The sequence below is a fragment of the Rhinopithecus bieti genome, unplaced genomic scaffold (genome assembly GCF_001698545.2).
Source record: "Rhinopithecus bieti isolate Rb0 unplaced genomic scaffold, ASM169854v2 scaffold_2349, whole genome shotgun sequence".
Classification (NCBI taxonomy): Eukaryota; Metazoa; Chordata; class Mammalia; order Primates; family Cercopithecidae; genus Rhinopithecus; species Rhinopithecus bieti.
The window spans coordinates 2,018,210-2,041,965 of NW_016804051.1; the positions used below are offsets into that span (position 1 = coordinate 2,018,210).

General features: G+C 38.4%; 1 protein-coding gene across 5 annotated transcripts in view; it reads left to right on the forward strand.

The window, feature by feature from the left end:
• The window catches only part of KCNJ16 (potassium inwardly rectifying channel subfamily J member 16), a 60,073-nt gene that overhangs the window by 12,888 nt on the left and 23,429 nt on the right, over positions 1 to 23,756 (forward strand). Inside the window, exon 2 of one of the 5 annotated variants that reach the window (XM_017863775.1) lies at positions 5,926 to 5,958. The exons of 3 other annotated variants lie outside the window; for them this stretch is intronic. The gene's annotated coding sequence lies outside the window, so the exon portion shown is untranslated. Of the gene's footprint in view, positions 1 to 5,925; positions 5,959 to 15,706; positions 16,032 to 23,756 lie in introns of those variants that run through there. One more of the 5 variants, XM_017863779.1, reaches the window with a different exon arrangement.

Here is a 23,756-nt window from a genome sequence, read left to right on the forward strand (position 1 = left end):
GGTACTGGTCCCTGCCCTGGGGGTTGAGGACCCCTGTCTTAGGGATATTGGGGCAATGAAATTGAAAACAACTAACTCATAACAGGCACTTTAGAAATGGTAACATTCTCAGGGGATTAAAGCTTGTCACCAGGGTTAATTCCAAATTATTCATTAAATTTTGTCCTCTATGGAAAGAAAAGTTACCTCTTTTGGGTAATTTATGGTACACTTTGGCTATGTTCAAAATGCTTAGTGGCTGCCATTGAAAAGAAATCAAATAAAGTCAAGTCAAGTGATTTTTTTTTTTTTCTAACGAGGAACCTTAGGAAAAAAATTAAGGAGGTGGCATGACCCGTTTTTTTATGTGATTCTGACCATTGTACCACAATAGTTTCGCCCAGTGGCCAGTTTTAGTCCTATGACTTAAATGACTTCAAATACATAAGTCTCATATGGCTTGGTAATACAAAAGTCGTCAGTTTAAAAAGTCAATTCAATTTAAAATTGAATTGAATTTAAAATTGACTTTTAAAAGTCAAAGTCGATTTTAAAACTTAATGAGAAAAGGTTTTTAGTCTCATTTCCACCAGAACATATGAACATTTCCTTTCTTTTGCTTTTCTCATGTTGTAACCAGCTACTTTGGTCCTACGTTGCTATATGGAACACAGGGGTACGAACAGGCAAGTCAAGCCAATTTCTTCTTCTTATCCCTACATGTCCTTTTCCTGAACCTATAAATGGTTTCAATTCATACAGTTGCTGTTATATATCAACTCTGTGCCAGGTGCCGTGCCATATGCTTAGGGCCACGCTATCCTCAATTATTTCACTCTTTTTCTGGGGACTGTTCTACAGCAGAAATTTTGGGGTCTAAGCCACTTTGGTTGGCCCTGTAAGTTTTTATTTTTTAATTATTTAAGAGTCTTGCATAATTTGCATATGAGTTTTAATTACTAGAAGAGAAGCAGTATGTTTACTTTTATTTAACTCTCAGCATTTCCAGATTCCTGAAGTTGAAAAACATCACCCAAAGCCATTTAAAATGTTTGTTTGTTTGTTTGTATGTTTTAATAGTTCCCAAAGGTGGAATTTGTGACTTGAGGGAGGCAGTGAAAAAAAACATAGGGCCTGCAGTTACTGAAGCATAAAACTACAGGGTTTCCATAGTTGCTGTAGTCTATAACCCAAGGGCACTCTATTAAATAATCTTAACTTGCTAGGAAGGAGGGAAAATATTTAGCTATAAACTAGACTTACAACCGCATGGGACATTTTTTCAAAAGGTTACCACATCTCTGTTTATCAAATTTATATGTACATAAAAAGATTAAAAGTTAGTTACTCCAGTATTTACAGAGAACACACAGCTCTGACTAACTCTGTTTAGAATCTCTAATTATATCACACTCAAGATAAAGGCAGATCCTGCTAACACTTTGTAACTCTGGCAATAAGTGCTTCCACCACTGCGGGTCCAAGCTTAAATTATGCACTGTTGCTTTAAAAGAGGGGATCTTGATGGGGAAACTAGTGTAGTCCACTTCCATCCAGCCTCAGCTGTTTCACTGCACCTCAAGGACACTGTTAAATCATTTGCCCAAGCGTTAATTTTTTTAGCCTCCACCCCAGATTTAATCACTTACTTACCTTCCTGCCAAAGTATTTGTGCTGGTAAAATAGGGCAACTGGGATCTAGGCAGAACCTGCTGTTTCTGCTTCTGTCCTAAGGGACAGGGATGGAAGGGCTGATGGCGGTGATTTTGTAATTGAATGGGGGTAATTGTTCTGGGTTTTTTGTTTTTCCCTTTAAAGAAAATTCTGCAGGCTTGAAAACTCTCAGATAAGGAGAAAAGCTGACCTACAAACACTGTCATCCCACAAACCTTTAGCTAGTAGAAAACAGATCACCTTTGTTACATTTTGGCTGGATAACATTGCACACATTATTTGGGTAATTGAGGTCAATGGAAACACTTGGACATTATTTTCCCAGGTACTTTTCTTTTCTAGCCTGAATTATGAACCTCATTGTGGCACAGAGTCCTACTTACTGAATGTGTTGCCAATTCATTGGGTGCATTTAGTAAGTTCATATGATAGACATTTAAAAACCCCAGAGTATCATTTTGAATGATTAGGCTCTACAGTTTCTCTTCAGTAGTTTTTGATTTATCTACCCGGGTTAGCAGGGATATATGAAATAGTGCACAATCCTGCTAAACCACTTAGATCACCTGAAAAATGAAAGTGTCAACCATTTTGTCTAGCTCAATTGCCAGAAATGTAACAAAAATACTGCTCAGGAGTATTATTTAGAACATGTGTGGCTACGAAACAAAGATTCAAAATCCTTAGCCTAACTGGTGAATGTTTTCCCAGTTTTGACCCAGGTTGATATTTTGGCCTTCTCTGCCTCCACTTCTCTTATATGACTCCAGCCTTCCCACTTTACAAAAATGCCTTGTTTCTTTCTCCCATCTGGAGAATATAAGTTCTCCCCTACTTGACTTTTATCCATCCAAGCATGTCTTTCAAAGTGATAGCCCAATTTACTCTTTACATGACACCTTTCCAGAAGAATTACACCAATCACGAGTAGGTCCTCCTCAGAACTCATTCATGCTGTCTACTTCCTCTCCTACTCATTTCACCATCATCTGTGACCATTTCCCACTCATTTGACCGTTAACTAAAATAAAATTGAAGTCAAAACACAATTTAAGTGATAAGATAATTTCCTGTTTGTTATATCTTGCCTTCTAAATAGCTTACTAACTTCCTGTGGACTAGAATCATGTCTTATACATCATAAATTTGCTAGCAACCAGCTACCCTCCTCCAACACAGTTCAGGAGAGGCCTATGGAATAGTACACATTTACAAGGGTCAAAGCATCAAAATTTAGGCTTAGGATTGATAAATAATGGGATTTTCTCCCTGATAGGATTTGCTGCAAACAAGTAAACATGCAGTATTTGTTTGGAGTGCTCCTTCCACTCAGCACCCCACTTTGTCCTAGTACACATACATACACACACACACACACACACACACACACACACACACACACCTCCTCTGATGTTTCTATTGCATCTGTTCTACTGGTTGCAGAATATAGTTTTCTGCTATTGTCCCAGATAAGCCTTTAGTTTCTTGCTATTACCTAGGTAAGGTTTCATTAGACACTCAGGGGCTGCTTTGCTTGAATTGAGCACATACCTTTGAATCATCCTGATCTACTTTATCAAGAGTCACCTCTCCCTTACTTATTTCCAGGGCAATATTTACATTTAATTGAGGAGTGTGGAGTTCATCAATCTATGTAAGTGAATGTTAACATTCCATGTCCTGTGACAGCTTGGGTGAGAGCTGTAATTTATTGGGTTGGAAGGGGGTTGTGGTTATTTGCATTGTATAAGCTAAGCCTCATTCATAAGAGAGAAAAATGAATGTTACACAACACCAAAAGTCTAAAATTTGTTTTGCATTATAAATAACAGACTCCTAAAACATCTACCTAAAAGCACATTGGGATGAACCATACTAAGTTCCTAATTTTGCTTTTCATTTTGTTTTTATTGTTTTATGAATCTTAGTTTCCATATAGGATCAAAATGACTCAAATCACATCTTTTATGTAAGTGTTTTCTACTTTTAGCCTGTATATTTACAATTATGGAATAAACCATATATGCAAGTTTACCTTCCTCCAAGAAAATATGCATGCAGTGATCTGTAGATACCATGTGAAGTCAAAGAACAACATTTTAAGATTTTTATCACTTCCTGACCATGGGATGTTTTACAACCTAAGAATGACATTTCTGAAAAACAACTCAGAGCATGAGTTATGTAAGAGGCAGTTGGTTTTACAGTTCGAAATAATTGAAATATGTACTAGTCCATTGTATTAGTCAAGGTTCTCTAGAGAAACAAAACCAATAGATACATGATAAGATGATAGATAGATAGATAGATAGATAGATAGATAGATAGATAGATCGATGGATGGATGGATAAGAGGAGATTCATAATGGAAATTGACTTATTCAATTATGTAGGCTAAGAAGTCCCACAATATGCCATCTGCAACTGGAGAACTAAAAAAAATGTGCTGAAATTCAGTCTGATTAAGAAGGTCTGAGAATTATGGGAGCCAATGGTATAAATTTTATGTGAAGTCCAAAGGTCCAAAAACCTGAAGCTCTGATGGCTGAGGGCAGAAGATGGATGCCCCATCTCCAGAAAAAGAAAAACAACTTTGCCCTTTCTCCACCATTTTGTTCCATCAGACCCTCAACAGATTGCATGATGCCCCTCACATTAGCGAGAGCATTCTTCTTTACTCAGTCTACTGACTCAAATGCTAATCTCAAATGCCAGACATCCTCAAGACACACCCAGAAGTAATGTTTTACCAGCTATCTGGCCAACTCTTCACCAGTCAAGCTGACACATAAAAATAACCCACACATCCATCAATTTGCAAAGGTCGAAAGTTAGTAAAAGATTCCTTAGAAAGGAAGAAGTGGAAGAAAATCTAAAAGAGGTGAAATAAACTTTTGGATGCAAGTGTGGATGCTCTACAGTATTATTTGTTTAAGGCTGCTATGACAAAGTATTGTAAACAACAGAAATGTATTTTCTCACAGTTCAAGAGGCTAGAAGTCTGAGCCAAGGTGTAGTGTTGGGAGGGCCTGGCTCCCTCTGAAGCTTCTAAGGGAGAAGGTCCCCTTTCCACTTTTAGCTTCCGCTAGTGCCAGGCATTCCTTCCCTGTAGCAGTGCAATTCCAAAGTCTGCCTTCATCTTCACATGAACTTCTCTGTGTGTGTGTCTGTGTCCAGATCTCCCGTAAGGACGCCAGTCATATTGGATTGGGACCCAGTCTAATGACTTTATCTTAACTTGATTACATCTGCAAAGACCCTATTTCCAAATCAGGTCTCATTTGCAGGTACTAGGAGTTAGAACTTCAAAATTTCTTTTTGTGGGACACAATCTAACCCATAATAGATAGTGATGACCAGAAAATGAGAGACTCTAGGAGATTCCATGCTTTTCTTAGAAAAGAGTAGAGAAACATAGTGAAATGAAGGATGACTTTGTTTTCATTTTCTTACTAATAATTCTTTCTTTTACTGTGCTTTTAGTTTTTTGTGGCCATTATGGGGAGTTAAAATAATGCCACATGGAAGCACTTTTTTTTTTTTACTACTTATTATTTAAATCTTCCATTCTTTTCAAGAGGCATGACCGATTGTTCTGTAATTTGCCATAACTACTAGAATATGGTTAGGTGTCAGCAAGCAGGCGATCTTAGTACAGATAACAAACAAAATAGAACGTGTTTCACAAGGAGTAAGGAAAAATCAAATAAAAAGAGCAAATAAGGGGAAGAATTAACCATGGATTAGGGAAAGGTGAAAGACATGAAGCATTGTCAAAAATATTTATCCTATAAACTTGGTTTAAATTGGGACTTGGTATTGACGCAACGTCTCATGACTCAGGTTTTCTTCCATAATGTCTCTTGCGCCCCAGACAGCCCTGTGTTCTGAAGCTTCCCTTATATTTTCCAGAATTCATAGCCTAAAGAGAAATAACAATTGTGACATTTGCATTTACTTAAGGCTTTGGAAAAACTCAAAGTGAAAATAAAAGTAACCTTCAAGAATTGTCTCCATGGAATAGCTGTCTCAACTATTTTGGCCAAGACTGTCTTTAGGTCTTTATTTTCATGGCAGGAATAGCAATAGTTTCAAGCTTTGGAGGGTAAGGGAAGTTGGAAAGGTGGGAATATCAATTGAATCTTTCTATAAGAGAAAACATCTACATGATGAAAACAGTAGTTAGTGTTGCAATTAGAAATTTGAGAAATTGTAAAAGTTGAAAAAACTTGAACTGCTAACAATTAGTAAAAGTATGTATTTTATCTACAGATATCATCTAGAATGAAATGATGGGCAGGTGAGGTATGTAAATTATCATAACCATCCATTGCACTTATTAATGAGGTGAAAGGTGGGGGGAATGATAAAATATATTTTCTTAATATTTTGTGATTAAACAAATTCGAGGTGGTAGATTTGATAGGGCTAAAATTTATTATACCATTATCCCCCGCAGGTTTAAAACAATTTAGGGCACTACATAGAATTACACTTGAAAGTAAATGCACTGTAGGCAAACCATGTTTCCAAGTACACGACGCATCTTACTGGCTAGAGTTAACCAGTCCTCAGAAATGGCAGGAACTCTTGCTCTCCAAATCCTATATTGCAAGGCCGTATAATTTGTCCACAGAAAATCATCACCAGTCATCACTGAGCATTTGTCACAGTGGGTTTTATTAAGATCAGACAGATTCAATTATAATTAACCAACCTTTAATATGTTGGCTAATAGACGTCTAAGAAAACCAAGCTTCCCTAAAAAAAAGAGCAATTAGATATTATTTTCTTGATTCAACTTATGTGAGCCTCTGAGTAATTTACTTTTGTTTGTTTAATTCACAAATAGCTCAATTTGTAAGTATTGGTGTGAGCTATAGGCTTAAGAAATGTATTTGTGCAAAGCTGCTGTCCCACATAGCATTTACCACCATACTATGTTTTTTTTATCTTCAGAGGCTGAATATACAAATAAATACTGGCCAGACCATGTAAGACAAAACAACTCTTACCATAGTCCCTGCAGGAACCAGCCCAGGAAGCCCAATCATAACCTTTGTAGCCACTGGCCCAAAATGGTCAGAACTTGGTCAATGACTCCCAGCTTTCCTTATGTTTGCCTTCACTTCTAACCTAGAACCAACCAGAGAAAGGAAATGTGCTCCCCAAACCATTCAGAGAGGATGCCCGGCTTCCACACAGCCTACCTCCAGTTTCCCCAGGCCAACAACTTTTGATCAGGACAAACTTGAAGCTTTTCCCTTTTTTTCTACTATAAAGATTGTGCACTCTTCTGCTTGCCTGTGAGTCTCTGGCAAACGAAAGTGATAGTACCTGACTTCCTTGCAAACTTCGGATAAATAACCTCTGCTTGTTCTGGTTCAGATGGTCGTTGTTGATTTCCACAATCTTTATTAGGATCTCCATACAGAATCTTTTAAATGGCAAGATTAGCCCTGTACGGATTCAGGAAATCATTTAGGGCCACTGGATATCAAATGTGGTATCAATAAAAGTGTTGAAGCTGGTTCAAACTTGGGTCAAGATCCCTTTGATCTAGCTCAAATCTGTGATAATATGGCATTTTACATTACCCAATCCTCTTTCCAGTTCATTTCAGCAAAAGCCTCACTGCTTCTGAGTGTCCTGCATACAGTCTGATTGAGGTGGTTGTTTTCTTTGTGGAACTACTTAGAGGTCATATGACATTTACCTGTGGATAGTTCAGACTGGCTCTATTTTCTTAGGTCCATTTTGCTCTTATTCACTGAGAAATGTGTGGTCTCTGATATTAGATTGTTTCCATTGAAATTCTGCCAATACCTTTTATTCATCTTGTAAGCTTGGAAAAGTATTATGAACTTATTTAAGTTTTAATTTGTTTATTTAAAAATTGTTATGGTGACATTAGCACCTACCTTCTAAGGTTGTTTGAGGATTAAAGCATAATTTCTGTAAGACAGTTACCAAAGTTCCGATATGTAATGCTTATTCAATAAATAATAACTATCGTTATGATTATTATATCATAATAGGTGCTTATATTTCTAAATTAACAATCTTTTGTACTATTGATGTGACAATATGTACATTACGTGGGGCAAATAATGAAGGCATTGTCTTCATAATTAGGTGATAGCAACCTTCTCCTTTATTGGGAATCAAGCATCTCAGAACGAGCATGAATGGATATTACACTTTTTGCCTCAGTGTTCTCAACAGTTTCTACTGGTAAAGCAAGTTACAGCTAGTAACTTGGTCAGGGTTTTTGGATATAAACTTTATTTTTTAGAGTGTAGACCAACCTACATTTAAAATGTGATACTTCAGAAGTGCAGAAAGGTATGTGACACAGCCAACTGAAGAAGTAACATGTCCTAATACATTAAATTTTCTCTATTCTCTTTTGAACCCTATTACAGTCAAAGAAATCTCCATGGTGAAATGTTCATTTTGCAGACATGACATTGTGTAAGTTTAATTTCAGAATCACACAAAGGAAAAATTCCTGGGCATTTTATGTGCATTTTTGTTAATGTGATCACAGATACAGAATTAGCCATTCAACCCCAAACGAGACATGACCTCACTGGGAGGTTTGTTCGTTGACTACATTACGGGGATCCACACAAAGGACACGTCAATGGCATGACCCATGTGCTCCTGTCTCCCTGCTGATGTCAGGATTTGTCCTGGGAAGTCTCTAGCAAACATTTTTGGAGCAAGTATTTTGTGAGAATGTCACTGTTTTTGTTAGAAAGGCCATCTAGGGGTCTAACTAGCAACCAAGAATGGAATGAGTTACCTTATTAAAATTTTAAATTAAAAGTGTTTATATTGTTTGGTGGGTTTCAGTAGAAATCAGAGGAGCAGGTCAGGAGCAGGAGGATGGAGAAATAGGAGCTCTATCAGGAGCACCAGGAATGCTTTTTAAAAACATACATATTCTATTAGATTCTCGAGGAAATGTGACTAAGAACAGGCCCTCATTGCAGCCCCATATAGCATAGTTTTCAATTTTTCTACAGTGACTATTTCAAATATTTTCCATTGTCTTCAAATATCTACTCCTGTCTCCTTTACCCACTACCCCTATTTAACAGGGAAAATAAAATCACAAACTTCTTGTCTACCATCCATAGACTTGATTGCATCTGTATCCATTCTTTCCTTGGAAAGAACCTTGACTCTTTCCCATCCTTCTACTCTGCTCCTTCACCTCCATTTTCTTCGTTTTTCTCCATTATGGATTTCCAATTATTGTTGATTGTGACTCCCAAGTCCCTCTTGAATTGTTCCCTAGGTCATGAAATATCCTCCATCATGACCTCCCCACTTATCTGGCCAATCTGTTCTCACCACTGCAGCCAGTATCTTAAATACAGATCTTCAATGTTTTATCTTTATGCTGATCAGATTGTGTTAGTCTCCTGATCAGGGCTCTTTAATGCTTTCCTAGAATAATCCAAATACTTTAACATGATTTACCAGATGCTGCTGACCACTCCAGCTCTATCTCATACTTCTCCCCATTTTAGATCCCATGACCCAGCCAAGTAATAATTTAAAAAAAAATTTTCCTGCTAACTCTCATTCGGTGCTAACACAGTTTGTCTCAACAAGTTTGGTTCAGTATGAATAGAGTAAGGGTGTAAATTGCACCCTTGGGGAAATGTGACTCAACAAGTTAACTACTGCAGAATGGATTCACTGGAGAACAAAAGCAAACATATTCATGCTTTGAAGAATTTAGGAGTCAATCAAGAGTGGAAAAGGCTAAACATAAAAATAATTTTATTCATGAGTACAGTTCTAACTTGAATATTCATAAAATTTTCTTAATTTATCATAAGGACTTAAATGCTTACTGAGTTTAGGAAAATAATTTAAAATGTTAAGACAAATCATTTTTGCAGTATGCCTCTGAACAAGATAGCAGTTTATTTCTTTTCCCTTTGATTTAAAAAAAAACTTTATGGCCTAGTGATATATAATAATTGCATTTATATGTGTGTGTGTACATATAAATGTACATATTTAATTTAATAATAATGTACACTGATATGTGAACTTTGCCCAATTTTATTTCTAGCACTGTCATCAAAGATTAATCTTTTTCTGACTCAAATACTAGAAGCTAGAGGCTTTTTCTATGACTTTATGTATTTCCTCCACTCATAGCTTTGAAGTTGAATTTCGAGTGGAATGGAAGCTTTGAAGTGGAATTTTGAACAGAATCTGGCCTGATATGGGGCTGGTCAAACAGCACCTCAATAATTATGGATTAAAATATACAACGTTTTTTAAAGACATTCAAAGAATAACCAGGTGTTGAGCAAATTCTAAGTGCCTGAGCCAGCTCCTACTACCTCACAAGAGCTAACTGTTTACACCTCTTACCAAATCCACATTCTGAAGCCTCATTATCAGTGACTTGACAGCAGCCATGCGTGGAGTATTTACACCACTGAAATGGAAAACTCTACAAATCAGTCCTTTGATTTCCTCCAGAGAGGCAGTTAAAATGCACCAGCACTCCACTCCTTATGAATAAGTTGACCATATATCATAGCAGTATTGACTGATGCCAGTTGTTCTTCTGACCCATGATTTTCACATTTGTCCCCACCCTTTTCTCTGTCAGAAGTGACAGATTCAATAATCACTATAGATATTAAGGAAAATAATAGAATTAGAGATTTTTCACTGCAAGAAATGAAGACTAGGTTAGAAAGTAAAGAAGCAACCACAAAGTGTTTGTTTATGTGAGGAACAGGCTCCTGGAATAGTACAAGACTTGCTTTGCAGAGCTTCAGGGGACAGCATGAGGACAGGAAGATCCAGTGAAAGCTATAAGAAGACACATTTTTATCTGCGTTTAAGGAAGGACTTCCTCATGGGTAATGTCGAGTCATCATAAAATAGGAATAGAATGCTTCTGAGAGTGAATGAGGTCTTAGTCCATGAAAACATTCAAGTAGAGACAGACAGCCATCTTGAGGGGTGCTGTGGAGGAACTGGGGCAATAAATACTTGGGTGTTAATGCCCTTCTCATGATTCATACTGTGAGTTGAATCTTCTGATGGCATTACTTCACTCAGTCATTTTGGCAGTCCTCAGAGGGTCTTTGCCTGGTGCTATGTGTGTTTGGGAGTAGATACAAGGAGAAGAAAAGATAATTCACTCAAATTCACACAAAAAAGTGACCTAAACCAAAATCCTTATTAAGCCTCACTGCTAAGTTTTCAAATTATATGAGGATCACTAATTTGAGAGGAAGGACTACATGTTAGCCAACCCATCACTGATTTATTTATGATTTCAGATTTTGAAATCTATTAGGATCATCAATTCCACTGCAGCACAGTTTGGTCAAAGAAAGGAAAATACATCAGAGGGATTCAAATAACTTTAGAATCATAAGTCGTGTGAGAGATCTACAGGAGGAAAGTCCATTTAGCAGTGAGAACTTCAGACACTTCCTCTATATCCTATGGTAACCAGGCAGTTAGAATAACAGGAAGCCCTCAGGCCAGCAAAAATGGCACCTGTGAAGTTTGTCTGGGTCTGTCCGAAGGCAGGATTTCAGCAGGGGCTGAGGCTGTACAGAACAACTTAAAATTTCAGTTGGATAAGAAAATCGGTAAAATTAAAATTGTGTTCATTTCCTAGTGCCTATGTGGTATTCCATATAAGTCAGACAACTGTTTTCACTATTTCAAATTACGGAATTAGTTTGATTATTATACTGTCAGAAGAATCGTGGTACAGTTTTTCTCCAAGATCAATACCTTTCATTTGCAGATCTTTCAACTTACCTGATACTTCTCTGCCCATTTCTTCAGCCATGTAAATTCCTCTGGTACTTTTCATTTTCTGTTTGTTTTTTTACCACCCGGAAAACATTACTCTCACTCACCGAACTAACGATGTACATCTCTCTTTATATTCACCCAATCAAACTTAACAAACACTTGGATGACATTTATTTTTGCCTGGTACCGTTTTAAGTGCTTTGCAAATATGAATTCATTTACTTCTGCTAAGAGCTAAGATATTTTTATTACCTTCCTTTTACAGAGTAGGGGATTGAGGCACAGAGTGTTAAAGTAGTGAGACCCGGGATTGTAATTGACAGACTGACACTTTATCTCAATTCTTAACCACTGTGTTACCTCTCACTTTAAAGATAAGAAATTAAACCAATTTTAACACTATTCTCTGAAAAACCAATATTTGCACTCCTTCCTCCATGAAAATGTGCTTTATCCCTACCCATTTTTCCTGAAGTGCAGCTTTCTACTTACATGTTTATATTTTCATAAGCTTTGCTACAGCACAAATTCGGTGGTACAAACATTGCTTCCTTTTGTTCACATTTTACACATTTACCCCCTCCTTAAATAATTCACCTTTACTGTATTTTATGAAAGAAATGCTATTTATATATTTTGTGAATCCACAGTCTATTATACATTCTACTAACTAAGAATAAAACTTGTCTACTTGGTTCATTGAGTCTAGAGAATGATTTTCAACCTGGGGTGATTTTGCTCACCAAGGGACATCTGGCAATGTCTGTTCACATTTTTGGATGTCACTACTAGGGTTTGGGGTCATACTGGCATCTAGTGGGAAGAGTTTAGGGATGCTGTTAAACTAAATGCCATAACCACAGGTCATCTCCCCACAACAAGGAATTTTCTGGCCCTAAATATTGAGGTTGAGAAATCCAGGTCTAGAATATTCTGTGCATTTAAAATGATTCCGTTAAGAACAATTTAGGTACTTTCTCAATAGTACTAAAAAAGCTATATAAAAACTATATGTATATAAAAACTATATCTATCTGTCTCTAGCTATCACTAATATATCAATCTGCTAGGTTAAGTAGACTCAATTTAACCATCTGGTGTTTCATTTTTGCTTTTGATTTGTAAACGACTCAGACCTACATCATAGCCTTAATGCTAATTATCATTTTTGAGATAAATTATTATAATTGCAGATTTTTTTTTTTTTTTTTTTTTTTTTTTTTTTGAGACAGAGTCTCGCTCTGTCACCCAGGCTGGAGTGCAGTGGCACCATCTCAGCTCACTGCAACCTCTGCCCCCCAGTTCAAAGAATTCTCCTGCCTCAGTTTCCTGAGTAGCTGGGACTACAGGTTCCCGCTACCAATACTTGCAGATTTCCTTAGTGCTATGTTAATCAGCCACTCATCCATTTTTTTAAAGAATTAAGTATTAAGCATTCACTGTTCATCAAGCAATGTTCTTAGTGAACAAGTAGTTTAGAATTAGATTACAATTAAACTGTGGATTTTAGTACATTTTAATGTTTACTGAAAAGTATTATCACAGAATTTATATTTTCTATAGTTTATGCTGTTTTATCTGATTATAAAAGCAATATTTAAGAATAAATTAAGCATTTTACATGATGTGGGAAAAAAAAGAGAGAAAAAGATGGAAAAGAGTTGATTGAATTATTCATTTTCATCTGATTAGTTGAAACCAGTGGTTAGTAACATCACATACACAAAGGACCCCAGTGGCTGATTCAAAATAGTATTCCATTCTCTCCCCATGATTTTACAATGAAGCTACGAAACCAGTCAGGACGCCTTCTTCATGTTCACCAAATATACTTTTGTTTTGTTTTTTATCTTTTGGGTTTTTGTTTGTTTGTTTGTTTTGAGATGGAGTCTCTCTCTGTTGCCCAGACTGGAGTGTAGTGGCACAATCTCGGCTCACTGCAACCTCTGCCTCCTGGGTTCAAGCAATTCTTCTGCCTCAGCCTCCTGAGCAGCTGGGACTACAGGTGTGCACCACCACACCCGCCTAATTTTTGTATTTTTAGTAGAGATGGGGTTTCACCATATTGGCCGGGCTGGTCTTGAACTCCTGACCTCATGATCTGCCCACCTCGGCCTCCCAAAGTGCTCGGATTACAGGTGTGAGCCACCGCTACCTGTAAAAGTAGCTATTTTTAATAGCAATGACACACAAGAGTAATTGCAGGACATTTACTTAATTTAAAAAATTAGTTGGCAAAATCTTATGTGAAAATTAAAACAAAACAAATAACCATTTCCCTGAAAATTAACCCCAGTTGGACCTCCACATCCCTTCCCATCCATCACCACATTTTTCTACTCCATTTGACAGTGGAACTCTCTGTAGGCTTCCTACATGCTTCCAACACTTCCTGTCACCCTGTTTTTACTTGTCCCTAGTCAAATCAGGCATTTATCTCCAAAACTCTGTTGTGACATTTTTCATCAACGTCCCTAGCGACATCACATTGTGAAATCCAATGGTCAATTTTTGTCTTTATCTTGACTTATTGTTAGTATCTAACACCGATGATCACTGCCTTTTTCTTTTTCCTTTTCTGCTTTTTTGTTTGTTTGTTTGGTTTTGGTTTCTTTTGAGACAGGGTCTCGCTCTGCTACTATGGCTGGAGGGCAGTGACATGATCAGGGCTCACTGCAGCCTTGACCTCCTGGGCTCAAATGATCCTCCCGCCTCAATCACCCAAGTAGCTGGGACTGCATGTGTGCACCACCATCCAGCTTATATATATATTTATATATATTATATATTTATATATTATATATATTATATATTTATTTATATATACATATATTTATATATACACACATAAATATATGTATTTTTTGTCAAGACAGCGTCTCACTATTTTGCCCAGGCTGGTCGCGAACTCCTGGGCTCAAACAATCCTCCTGCCTCAGTCTCCCAAAGTGCTGGGATTACAGGGGTGAGACACCATGCCTGACCACACTGCCTTTTGCTTATAACACTTTCTTTACTTCATATCGCGTGTTACAATTTTTCCTCCTACTTCAAGCAATTCTTTTTCTCAGTCTTCTTAGTTAGACCCTCCTCATTTTCCCAATCTTAAATTAGGCTGTCCCAGGCCTTAGTCACTGGAATCCTTCTCCTTTCTAACTACTCTCTTGTATTATTTCATCCATGTTCATGGTTGCAAATACTCTACGTACATTGATAACTTCCAATCTTACATTTCCATTTGAAATTCTCCCCTGAACTGCAGACTAATATATTGTCTCCTTGACATGTTCATTTTGTTTTCAGAAAGCATATCAAATTTTCCACAATAAAACACCAATTATTGATTCCCTCACTCCAAAACTCCTTTTCTACCAGTTCCATCATCTGAGTAAATAGCACAAGTATTTACTGTGCCATTTATTGAGTAATGGTTCATTTTTATTTTTATATTTATTTATTTATTTATTGAGACAGGATCTCACTCTGTCACCCAGGCTGGAGTTCAGTGGTGTCATCCTAGCAAACTTGCAGCCTCGATCTCCTGGGTTCAAGCGATCCTCCTACCTCAGCCTCCCAGATAGCTGGGACTACAAGCACATGCTATTACGCCCAGCTAATTTATTTTTTATTTTTAGTAGAGATGTGGTTTCACTATATTGCCCAGGTTGGTCTTAAACTCCTGAGAGGAAACCATCCTCCCGCCTCAGCCTCCCAAAGTGCTGGGATTACAGGCATGAGCCACTGCGCCTGGCCAGTAATGCTTCTTAACCGGAAACTTCCTCCTTCTCTGAAATTTAGAGGAAGCAAGCAAACAAACTGCAAAACAAGACCAGCATGTTGAAAGAACATCTACACTTTGTCCTTGGAGTCACTACTGAGCTTGTTGATAGTCTTTCTGGGGGCACACGCTTCCTTGAAACCCAGATGAAATGATGTGGGGCAAGATGCTGTTTGCCATAGGTATAGGGTTACACAGTCAGACGAAGTGTACATTTGCATACAAAAATCTGTGCTGTCACAATCACAGAGCACCTACACTTAAGAACAACACACTTGGAAGAGGTTGTACAGGACCTGGAGGTGTCAGTAAGAGAAAATCCAGCCTTCCAGGACAGTAAGAAATTTAGGGGTAATGTGTGGCCACTTTTGTGATATGAAAAGATTTTCATTATTATATAAGCTCCCAGAGGTTTGATCAGAAAACAAAGATGTAAATGGCCATGGGAGAAGGCTATTCTTGATTCTTGTTTTCTGTCTGCCACCATTGGCAAGACTATCTACTATGCGTAGGCATGGGAACCAGTTAAAGAAAGTGTCGATTCACTAGAGCGAGGCTGAGAACTCAGTGGCCTTTGTCTGTGGTGAATGTATCCGGAAAGGCAAAGAAGAGAGAGATTCTCCTGTGGGGTTTCTCATCTCCATGGCGGTAGGTGCTGACAGCTTCAGAAGGGTACTAACAGGGCCAAGAGAAAAGGGCCCCTGAGATGCTCAGCTACGATGCTCTTACAAGATGAAAAGGACATGGGGTTCAGATCTGCACTTCATCATCTTTCACTAAGGTAAGATCATGTCGTGGATTAAAAGTGTTCCAAGCCTGAACTAATTGCTTATCTGTTCTCTTCAGCTCATCCTTTTTGTATGTATCCCTGTTAATAAGCACCTTTAGGATGCTTTTTTTGGCTCAGTAGTCATGCTTTATGGAGGCATGGTCTATGCCTGGGAATAGGTTTTCTTTCTCTCATATAATCTCTGGGGAACACTGAGCCAAACAGATTAAAAATGTCAGTGCCATTTGCAGATCCATTAAGGGAAGTAACATTCAGAGACAGACAGAGACTAAAAGGATGATGACTTAGCCAGCTGACACAACTTACTGACGTGGAGCAACGTGGAAGAGGTGAATCTTTCATTTCCTGTGGAAAACAGTCATTCATAAAGCCGTCTTTTTTGTTATGTCTTTGTCACTCTTCCACTGTTGCAAAGTGACAGCAAAGTAGCGTCGGGAATTTGAAACTGTGTAATAAAATACATTGTCATCAATTTGGGATTAATTACCTCTTCACAACTAAAAATACAGACAGAAATGCCGTAAAGCCTCTTTAGAAAAACAACTGCTAAAAGGTAACTTCAATAAATATTAAGCCCTTGAAGCATTGAAATCTGACTAAGTATAAAAGCACGTGGCTTTTGAACTTTTAATGTTTTTCTTCTACTCATTGCTTTCTTTCAATTTGTAATCTGGACTGTTGCTATGGAGTAAACAACACCTACTATTTTCCATGCCTTCAGGTTTCCATTTCACTAGAAGAAGTGGCACAAGTTGAAGGCAGGCAATTTATCTATGTGAAAATTCTAAGACAGTATAGACGCATGGCCATGGGTTTAGCCGTAAATGACTTATTTATGAAACATGTTAAGCTTTTCTGTTTAAAATCCCTCCCCCGCCATTTAAAAAATTCCCCATGAATCTTGAAGTAATCCTGAGAATTCAGATGGAGTGGGTTTTTTAATTGTTGCTCAGAAATTCCTTGAACCAGTCTGAGTGCTTTGTTATCATTGAGCCATATGCAGAATTACAAAGTTAAAATGAAAACAGGTCAGCTAAAATTAAGAAGTCAATGCAATGAGTAAAGGCACAGACCCAAAACATGGGTCAGGATCATCTGTCCTGTCGGCATGACAAATATGGCTCACAATGATTTTTTTTAAAAAATTGAAAGTTCTGAAAGTCTCCAATCTGCAAGGTAGAGACCAAATTGTCTAGGCATTGGCAGTGTGACCTTCCCCCAAATTACTAAACTTCTCTCTGCCTCCTTTTCAAAAGCCTTTACTAGCATCTATATCTTAGATATTATTTAATTTCATTTGATATGGTACCTGGCACACAAGGAGCACAAAGTAAATGGAGACAATTATTGTTAGCTCCATTTTAGAGAGGACAGAAACTGATACAGAGAGTGATAGGGGGTTAAGAGCTAAGCTCCCAGTAATATACCAAGTGGTGCAACTCCAAAGAATACATGTTTTGCTCTCAAGTTAAGAAAATACAAGCCAATTGCAATTTTGTAATGAGGAAGGTGGGATACAGTTGTAATCTCAAAGGTGCTGCTGACAATTCATCCCAGCCCTGACCTGCTTCTGCCATGGTTTTCTGACCTGCAATATTTAATCTTCAGCTTTCAGACATCCAGATTCCACCCTGGACCTTTCCTGTCTGGTGAGCCCAATCTCTGCAGGTCAGCCATGCGGATGAGGTGAGGGAAGATATGTTGGGATGGGCTGGCACGAGGAGTCATGGGGGTCGAGAAGACAGTTATGGCCAGAGACATTCTTTTGTGGGTGCATACTTTCATAGAGACAAACAATGTTCATTTTGATCTTTATTAAGAGGCCACATCAGAATATCTCCTAAGTGGCTTTTTCCTAATGGTTTCTTCTACCATTGTCACAGTAGCTGCCTCAAACTAGCCAAAGTAGAAGTTCCTATTTTGCTTGAGAGCTTAAGCTTCAGGCAAAAACTACTGACATTTATGAGATACCTAGTATTTTACAATGCTATCTGATTTAATTCTTATAATTACCCCTTTTAAAAAGACAGAGAACACAGAGGTAAAATAACTGCTCTGAGTTCGCATAGGTAAATGTTGGAGATGAGATTCAAACAAACTAGACTGACTCAAAAATCTAATCTAACTGATGAAAGTAAAGGCACCGTTTTGTTTGCATCACTTAATAATACATCTATAATCACAAGTCATGATAAGAACCTGATAAGACCCGAACAGCAGCCATATCATCAAAACCTGAGCTTGGGTCACCTTCAAGATGCAACACACCCAACATCGCAGTGAGATTCAGGGGCACCCTGAAACACAGGAGTAAGAAACAGAAACATCTATCCTTAGAAACTTCCCTTGCAGCCATTCTGCTGAGTTGTATTTTTTTTTTAATTGTTGCTCAGAAAATCCTTGATCCAGTCTGAGTGTGTTGTTTTCTCTGAGCCATATGCAGAATTACAAAATGAAAATGAAAACAGGTCAGATAAAATTAAGAAGTCAGTGCAATGAGCAAAGGCACAGATAATACCAAAACATGGGTCAGGATGATCTGTCCTGTTGGCGTTACAAATATGGCTCACAATTATTTTTTTTAAAAAATTAGAAGACTCAAGTCTTTTGACTTTATTGAGAAGGTGAAGTCTGACACTGTTTATTTCCAGTCTTCTTGGAAAGACTTTCACCACTGTTTATCTCATAAAATTGGAGTGCTGTTTACCAGTTAATAAGAAAATGGCATAACGTAAAACATTTAAATATTAATGTTAAAAGAGAACTTCAGAGTTTTCTAGTTCAGCCATCTAGCAAACTCAGGAAACTCTTCCAGAAATTCTTCAAGTTGATCCAAATTCAGAGTTAATACTCAGTAGATTGTTTCTGTCGTAAGGTACTAACAACAAAAACATTCTTCATGATACAGACATTAAATCTACATCCCTATAAAATTCATAAGCAGATTCTAGCCCCATTCTTTGTAGCATCATAGAGCAGGGCCCCTGTCTCTCCTGCACAAATACAGAGTATTTGTTACTGCATTTAAGGGTGTGAACCAATTGGAGCCAGGGCCATGTTTTGACTATCTCAGCATATCTAGATTACAGTACAGGGAACGTAGTTGGTGTTCAATAATAGCTTTGTAGAAGAAGGTATATATTATCTTTAATAGTTTTTTCTCTGTTTTTTCTTTTTCCTGATTTCAGACATCCACATTCCACCCCGGGCCTTGCCCGTCTGGTGAGTCCAATCTCTGCAGGTCAGTCACGCAGTTGAGGTCAGGGAAGTTATGTTGGGATGGGCTGACATGAGGAGAGGGTCAGGATGAAAGTTAGGGCTAGGGACATTCTTTTGTGTGTGCATAGTTTAGTAAAGACAAATCAGTCATTTTGCATTTTGATCTCTATAAATGACCACATCAAAATATCTGCTTAAAGTGGCTGTGTCCCAGTGGCTTCTTCTACCGTTGTCACTTTTGAAGGAGGGTTCTGTTCCACTTCTTCAACACTATAGTGACCTCTATTAAACAAAAGTGGTACCAGGAATCAAACACTACATTTCAGATGTGAAATATCTCCCAATAAACCAGCATTCACTACTTCCACTGGGAATTCTCTGTGGCTAGAAAACTATTTTTGTTGAATCTTTGCCTTGATTTTCTGGGAAAGATATATTTTTAACACCATTCACCTTCCTCCCTCCCTTTCCCCTTGCCCACTTTTGCTAGCCCTCTGAGCTTGACACTGATAACTATTTAGTATAATCAGTTGCCTAAATTTCCCTGCTTGTGAATTTCTCCAATCCCTAGAGCTGAGGGCATTTGATTCCACACGCAGGCCCCTCTGCTCTAGGTCGTGGGATGGGTCATTCCTAGAACTCCTAAGTGAGTGGATCTAAAACTCATCTCAGGGGACTTGGTGAGCATTTCTTGTAGTGAGTTCTGCTCTGAACCTGTGCTCCAGTCCTAGTGACTGAACGTTCTATTTTTTCCAGAGTTCAGGTCCAAATAGCCACCATTACTCTGATTCCGTGTCCAACAGTTCCTTTTATTACTAAGGCTTAAAACTTTAGCAATAAAATGAGATACATTTCTCATGTTTTTTTCCCCAACGTTTATTATCCTGTGACCCTGAATAAATACCCCAAACTAGTTAAGCTTAAATTCTTCATCTTTAAAATGGGGCTAATGTTGATCCCTTGTTCTCAGGGTAACTGGGAGAATTAAACACATTTCATGGACATAAAATGCCTGGTACGTAAGAAATGTTTCTCTCTGGCTGATAATTGTTATCTGATTATCCTCTCTCAGTTTGGAGGTCCTAAACCCCAGCTCCATAGCTGGATCCCAGTTACTTTTTTTGCTGTACCTATTTGATGCAGACTTCTTACCTACACAAATATCTACATACTGCCTATTATCCCTTTTCTTAACTTCCCCAACACTGGGTTTTCCCCCCTTTCTCTTCCCTTGTTCTCTCACTGGGTGTCTGTTAAGCTGATTAACTAAAGCCCTGCTCCTCTTTACTCCCTGTTCCAGCAGCTCAACTGAATTTCTGTCCTTTTACAATCATAGCTGGATGTGTCCCAAGAACAGAATATGCCACACTCCAGTGGGCAATCCTAAACTCTCGGCTTTCGACCTTAGAAGTCTGGCCATTACATTGCTTTTTAATCCACATGTGTCAGATCTAGTAATACTTAGTTGAAGATTGACTATCTTCTCCCTAAATAACTGCTGCCAGTCACTGGGATGATCCTCTCGGCTCCCCAGCCCCACAATCTGCTAGCAGGGAGCTGGGACAGCTGTATTCCATCAGCAAAGATCTCCCAAGGCTGAAGGACCCGGAAACCTGGCTCTCCAGACCTACACTATTAGGAGACATAACCTCTTCAAAGGGGAAGGCACTGCTTCTACTTAAACAGTTCTCCATTGTGATGACAATACATACTTCAATCCTGTAATGTTTCTCCAGACAGGAAGATGGAAATGTGCTTTTCCGCTTCCCAGTCTCAGGCATTCTTTTTTCATAAATTTGACATGACAAATAGACTCTCCATCATCACCTGTTACAGTGTGAATGTCTCTTCATTTCATGAATGCAGGGCTGCCACTGACATACAGTGCTTTTTGTTTTGGGTCACTCTTCTGTACCCCCATCCTTCCCATATCTAATAATCACCATTATTATATTAGAAGGCAAATTTCTGATCACAGCTTGATAGTGTTTTTGAGGCGAACAGGACGATTTTCTGTCTACCCAGTGAAAACAACCTTTGGTTCTTCACAGTGATTTCACAGACAACCTAGAGCCTGCGAGGAGACTAGAATGTTGATCTCTAACTCTCTGATCAGGACCTAGACTTACACACCTACACACTTTGCACGCATGCGCGCGCACACACACACTCATTTTCAGCATCGAGTCTTTATGAGAGCTAGTTCTTCCATAAGAGTCTAGCTTCTGGCTGCAGAAGGAATTAATACCAAGATAATTCTGTGTACTTTGGATCCACGCAGTAGGAAGCTTATGCTTGCTGCTTTCCTCAGGATGCCCTGTGACATCACCCACACTGGATTGTTTTTCCTTTTGTGTTAAAACACTTTGGCTTCATTCCAAAGGGTGTCTGAAGACAACAAGCCTTCCTTCCAGTCTACCCAGTGGCCACATAATCCCACAACTGGAAACATTCTTCTGCATGAAAAGGCATCACTCAATTAGCTCTCACGCAGAGCACCCCTCCCAAGTCTCGGCTTCCTTTGACCTCTTTCCTTGCTGATGTTTTAGATTCTTAATGGTTTGATCTGGTGGAGGTCTGTTACAGTCACTTGCTACTTGTATTTGTGTCCCCCAGTGTGTATATCAAGGGCTGATATTGTAAGGAGAGTGAGTAGATGTATCTCAGGAAAAATTAAAAATGACCTCAGATGCTGAAATAGTTCACTACAACCCTGGTGTCTGGAGTTGCAGGGAATAGGATATAACCTCCTTAATTCTAGAAAACATGGTTCAAGCTGTATATACAAAACATATGCACACCTGAGAGCCCGAGTGTGACATTAGCCATTATGCACCACTCACACTAGTTATAGAGACCTGGGTTGCATTGCTAGTTTTTTTGCTTTCCAGCTCAATGACATTTAGCAAACGGCTTCGTTTCCCTAAGACTTAGCTTGTTAAATTGCAAAACACAAAAGATGTAATACAACCTGCTTTTTAAGATGGCTATTAGGATTATCGGAGAGTGACACAGCACTGAGCCCAAAAAAGAGGAGATGGGGCTGGGCTACGGGGAAGGTATCACTAAAAGCAGAAGCTGGGAGCACACAGAAAAACCTTGATTAGCATCATAGATTGCCTGCGGCCTGGACCTTCAAAGTTGTACCACACTGAACGCTTGGTTGTACTATTAGACTTCTTGACCATTACTGCTTGGATAGCTGAGATTTGATTAGCGTTGTTCTATTAAACTAGTAGTAAAATCTCTTTGGGGAAAGGAATGGGGTACGTATGTCCGCAGACAGGCAACGTCACTGATATGGTTTGGCTGTGTCCCCACCCAAATCTCATCTTCAGTTGCAGCTCCCATAATTCCCATGTGTGTGGGAGGGACCAGATGGGAGACTGAATCATGGGGCAGTTTCCCCCATACTGTTCTCATGGTAGTGAATAAGTCTCACAAGATCTGATGGTTTTATAAGGGGAAACCCTTTTTTGCTTGGCTCTCATTCTCTCTCTTGCTGCTGCCAACTAAGAAATGCCTTTCGCCTTCCACCATGATTGTACGTCCTCCTCAGAACCACGTGGAACTGTGAGCCCATTAAAGCTCTTTTTCTATGTACAGGTTACCCAGTCTCAGGTATGTCTTTATCAGCGGCGTGAAAACTAATACGGTCACCAATCCCAATGTGTTGCTTTCATGTAAAGAACATTCTTTGATTCAAATGAGAAAAATAGAAATCAGAGTGGTCCTGCTCAGGACAGGGAGTGGAGACCTGCTTTGCTTGATGACACAGCATAGATGGTGTCTTGCCACACCCAGGTGCCTCTGGGACCACCCAAGAACCAAGTGTGAATCCTGGAGGGCTAGCGGTTGATGGGCAGCGCCTTGTACTTCTTTTGGTTTTCACAAAGTTTTAGTGATATTTAGCCAAATATGAATAACAGGACAAATATTCCTTCAGCCTATTATGTCTTCTCTCATAAATGTTTCTGGATAAGGGAGCTGGCAGGGGCACATTCACAAGTTATTGACAATCTGTCTTTGAGGACTAGTTTCTAATTTTTTAAATGAGGGCATCCAGTCTATGTTTCCAGGGGAAAATTACATGAGATTTGGGAGTTCAAATGCCAATGATGTTTATAACTCTCAGCTAAAGTGCCAGTATTTCTTTCTCCTGTCTTGAACTCTATGAATGAAAAAAAAATAGTGTTGGTTTATAGTATAATCCTTCCAGTTGTGTTTGAAAGTTCTGCAGTACTCCCAAACCCATCAGTTGAATGATCTTTTCATAAATATTATTTATCATTTATGAGTACAAATAGCATTTTGGTTAAGTTGAAGCAAAAGGTAATTTTATTATCAGAGAAAATATTCATCTCATTCCTGTCCCCTTCTCTAATCAACCTCAAATAAAACAAGGCCATGTGGTCTACAGTTAAAATTGTTATAAATAATATTTAATTAAATCAGTATTTAAAACTACTGAATTTTTTTTTTTTTTTTTTTTTTTTT